The following is a 5438-nucleotide window of genomic DNA, read 5'->3' on the forward strand; positions in this document are numbered from 1 at the left end:
AATCAATCACGTTGAAAGCAGAGAGACCTGCTGTAAGTAAATACACAAGAAATGTATGTATTATGCACTTAAAATGACCCTGAGCAGATCTTTTTTTAAATAAAGTGTGTGGAACTTCAGTGGCTCTGCGATGCTGCTAGTACTGGCAGATGCAGCAAAACTAATATGTGTAAATGCTTTAAAGCAATAATCTGCTTACAGCGACACTTCCCCTAACAGCAGCAGAGCTGAAGGGAGGAAGATGACGCTTGGCAGCAAAGAGAAACAGAATTGTTTTGACACTGCCATTGAATAACAAATCATGGTTGATAATCATTTCATAGGCTAATTGCGTACGGTATGTTATGCCGTGTTCAGAAAAAAAAACCCTTTCCCTCTCCCCACCCAAAACAATGAATTCTGCTTGATATTAATAATTAACCCTTCACTTGCTCGAAATATACCTAACAGTTGCCCGAAACAATTGTCAGAGAGAGTGGGGCTCATGGACAATGTTTAGGGACAGTATTCAGTGTCTGTTCCTTTGGCACTGAAGTAGGCTCATTATACATGACACTATTCCAACCCAGCCTATTTACTAAACCTATTATGTGGAGGAACATATGCCTGTTTGCTGATTTCAGCACACTTTCCATACTAAAAGGTTTAAGGAAAATTAATTCAAAGGCTTATTTTTTTGTTGTCAAAATGTCATATTATGGCCAGTGCGCTTTGCTTGGTAAAATCTCTGGGAAGCCTGCATTCTGTTCACCTGCTGCTTTATTTGCTGTCAAAAAACATTTGACGCAGAAAGCATTTAAGCATGTATACAACCCATGGAGGGATTCATTTGACCTCATTATACAGCAATAAAGAAGAAATCCAGTTTGTTAAATATCACCAACCTGCGTGCATTTCATATTAGATCACACAAAGGCGTGCTTCAAAGGTATTTCTAGAACACACTGCAAGCGCAGAATGGGTTAAATCTTTCTTGCCAGAAGGTGTTCTGACAAATACAGGGGGGGGGGGAAGGAGAGATGCGTCGCTCCCTTTAAGAGCAGAGCAACTGAAGAAAAAAGAGATTTATGCTTTTAATTAATGGCAATTAAACCATGCCTGTTGGCTTGGCCTATGGCAATTGTTCCCTGCAAAAAAGGAGGCTGTGCTGGTGACAAGTATTTGAATCCGCTAAGTTCTGTCAGGGGAGCTGACTCTGCAGGCATCAAAACCAAACTAAATCAATAAAAGAATTAAACTTTTATAAATTGCATTTTGACAAGTATCAGATACCGTTAAGCTTTGATATTATGAATTCCTTGGAGGTGATGCAAACAAGAAGGGCCACAGTTAGAGATTCAAACAATCAAAGAGGCTTGTTAACATGCACTGTCAGATGCATCAGTGCTATTAATTACTACAAATTAATGTGACTCTCTCTTCCTCTGGTGATTGGAATAATAATCAGCTGGAATGAGCACAGAGAACATATGCAATACTGCCAAAAATAATAAGAAGAGAAGCTAACAGACGTCGGCAAGTACTGCTACTTACAGGCCTGATCATTTGTTTATTGCTTCACTGTTTTATTCTTCACCAATACAGATAAATTCTGGAAACTGGTGTGGGTAGGTCATGAAATACGAACCGGTAGTAGCTTTTTTATTTACATTTTCATGCTTTAATCACTAGAAACTACACCATTACAGTAAAATTTATGTCTTATTATACGCACCAGCTGTTATTGCTTTTTTTATTGTTTCTGACAACACATAAAACTCTGTTTGATTTCATTCCCTTGGTAAATATGTCCTAAACTCCACCTGGCTTTAGCAACCTCTAACCCTCGACCGTTAAAATCTCCAAGGATGCTTCCCCAGCCTTGGCTAAGCCTGTCATGGTTCACAGTATTACTGTGTGTCTAATGTACCTGTATACAGAATGAAGCTTGACTATGTATTGACTGCTTGCCTGAGAACTGACAGCGACTGTCAATATCTCTAAGGGTAGGAAGGTGGCACTCCTAAGCTGGTGGGTTTTAAGGGTTGAGTACATTCTCCTATTAGAGACGCTGAGATTTGCTCTGTGTAAGAGCTGAGCTGAGAACCAGTAAATGGTTCAAATGGGTCACAAACCACAAAGAAGAATTGCTTATAGCTGCGCTGAGTAACTCAATCGCTTTAGTTCAACCTGCTGTTTTATTTTAACTAAGTAGAATTTCAATGTGATTGTTAGGCTCAAAGAACAGTAGAGAAAGCCTTTTATTTTCCAAGGAATAACATGTTGAAATTTGCTACCGACGTACATTTTTTGTCATTTTATTCTCAGCTCGAACGCTTATCTCATTATGCTGGTGGTCTCCATGTGAATTAGGAATTTGAGGGCGCAGTTATACTGACATTCGCTCTCGTCAGTACAGGAGTGAACTAACCAGCAAAGTGCAACAGCAGATTGTGAAGGCAATAGGAAGATGCAGACATTAAATGCGGAAACAATTGGCATTGTGAGCGACATAATTACAATGATTTGTATTGTCTCTAAATCAGTCCAGGAGACATATATCAAAAGCGGAGTTACACCAACCTAACAAGCCATAAAATGGGCGTATTTATTACAAAATATCTATTTACACTTTCTTTTGCTAATCATTGGAAACAACATCATCAAGGTGCCCTTCGAAAAGTAGAGCAAAAGTTGATTTTTGTTTCAAATAATAAGAACTTGGCCTGGAATATGCCTGCTAGTATTTTCTCGTGATTTGTAAGTGTCACAATTTATAATGTAGTCACAGTTATGAAAACTGTAGGTGGATTAATGCATTGCTTTTGCTCCAGTGTATCAGAACATGGATTTCAGACAACAGCTGCTGAGAATTCCCTTGACTGAGAAGAATTACAAGTATTATCACCTAGATCATTAAAGCTGGCTCATAGATTGCGGAATGGCTTCAATCAATTCATCCAGGATGACTTGAAGCCAGATGGACCCCCTCCATGAGAGCTTGACTTAATTGGTCAATAAGTGGCTGGAAAAAGTGCACGCTATTTGATAAAATTACAGGCTGAGCAGGTGATTACACTTTGGAGAACCAGCGAGCAAAGACTTTGGGTCACCCCTTTTGAAGGGGGGCCAGGATAATGTCCACTGCTAAGTGCAGCCATGAAAAATGTTGGCACACTTGGCGCTCGGATGTAAAGTGTATCCAGGTCATTCCTCAGCTGAGGGGAGAGGTGCACATTCATCATCTCATGGCCTCATTTCTACCTCAGCAATGGCTGCGCACCAAGAGCACCTCATGCTTTTATGGCTTTCTTCATTATCCTTCATTCACGTGCTACGCCCGGACAAAAATTAATGTGTCAATGGGCATGCCTCATCAGAACCCGGCCCATTGGCGCATTCATTTTTTATCTTCACCTTGCATACTACACAAGCTTTCCTGTCCACCACCATTGATCGCGGGTGCCACTGTCATCTGAGCACGGCTGTTGCAAACAGAGTCTCTCAGAGAGCAGTACAATTCGGAAAGAGTACACAACCAAAGGCAGGGTAGTATTTTAGATTTCAATCTGTGAGGAACGAGCCCTCTTGACCGCAAAGGGTGATTATATAGGTCATCGTAGCCCGTAATCCAATTAATTTCGAAATTTAAAGTAAGCATGGCTTGGAGAATGGCAGACTGTGAAAGCAGATTGTAATTACTTTTAAGTTCAACGTTGCGTTTGGTTTTAAACGGCGAATGGATCTTCGGAAAACAGTGGAGTGCAACCGAATACAGATTAAAATGAAGAATAAGTATGAGAACCGTGTCAACATTACAGTAGAAAAAGGGCAAAATCAGTGCAAGATTCCAATTGTGTAAGATAGGTTACCTAATATCAAAAGGCAATCTTTTATTTCTGGTATTGGTAGATTGGAGAAAAAGGCTATTAATTTTACTGGGCGCAATTCACATTTCACAATTAAAATTAATCCAACATGAAGTCAAAATTCACATAAGGTATTATTTTTTATTTCTTAAGAAATGCTGGTTATGCTTTATTTTAAATGCATAAAATCTCATTTCTAATTCTACGGGCAAGCCCATAGCACTTCCTTTAATTACTAATTCAGAGTATGTATCAATTCTGTTCCTTGCAGTATGTGTTGTGCATTAATTCTGATTATGTACAAAACCCCACCTGCAAGGAAAATATCTTTGAATTAGTAATGCTGATAAAATGAGCAGTTCACCTAGGGATTTAGTGGGAAACAGAATACTGGACAGAATTAGAATCATGTAGCTAAGGCTATTCATAATGTCATTAACATAAAGGCAATTAAATGAGTTTTTAACCTACAACCTTTTATTGTTATTAATGAACATTGGGAAAAAAAACGCATGAGATAGGTTTGGTAATTATCCCCACACCAAGCTCTGCAATAATGAGTTTAAATATAAAAACAAAACAAATGATAGTTGTGAGCATTTGTAGTAGTCAACACCCAAAGGAATGTCTCAGGCATATTTAGTCACATGATGGTCCACCAAGAGGGTTAATTAAATGAGTTTTTTACTATCATCAAGCAAGATTCCTAAATCTGAAATTACTGGCATTGTTAAAAGTAAATGTGTTTTTTTTTTTTGTGTTCTGAAAAGCTGTTTGTACCTTCAGGTGATCAGCCTTTAAAGGCAAATACGGGGGGGGAAATCCTTTGGGTCCAGTTGCTGTCCTTTTATGTTGAGCTTTTAATGCACTAAGAGTCATTTAATAGGGCCATGGCATACCAAGCTCAACAGGCTCTCTTTTTAAATACAGGTCTGATGGTTTTCATGCAAATATTCTGTCAAGCGTTGGTGCACAGTGCATTCAATTTATGCCCCCATTCTGCAACCCCCTTCCACTTTTCCTAAGGAGTCAAACTCATTGCTGTGTCGGTGGAGCAAAACATTCTCATCTTCCCCACCGTTAATGTTCGGTCCGTTTTATTTATTTAAAACAATCAACTATTTCGCCTGTGTTACAGATGGCTTTCTCTGGCCCACTTTAACCGGCCAAATGTCCCAATTACAACAAAATCCAACAGTTTAGTTATATGCTCCTCAATGGTGTGTCAGGGCAGCACACATAAATTATTTTAATACGAACATCGCCTGATACATTGCAAAGTGTACTCTTAAAGTTAATGCCAACTAAACGAGATCAAGGGACGATGATTAGAAATCACTCTTGCACCAGAAAAAAATATTGTTTATAACCATGCACAATACCACTGTGCCTCCATTTAAACTCAACAAGATTAAAAAGTGATAGTGACTGTAGACTTCCATTCTTTCTCAAAGAATGCAGCAGTCGATATATTAGAAATCTCTGCAATTATATTTGGGAAACAGAGACTTTTTTTTATGAGACAATTGCTAAGATAATAGCGTCAAGAAATAAATCGTGTCTATTCCATTGCCTATATCCAGCTTGCCC

This window comes from Rhinoraja longicauda, chromosome 11 (genome assembly GCF_053455715.1).
Source record: "Rhinoraja longicauda isolate Sanriku21f chromosome 11, sRhiLon1.1, whole genome shotgun sequence".
NCBI lineage: Eukaryota > Metazoa > Chordata > Chondrichthyes > Rajiformes > Arhynchobatidae > Rhinoraja > Rhinoraja longicauda.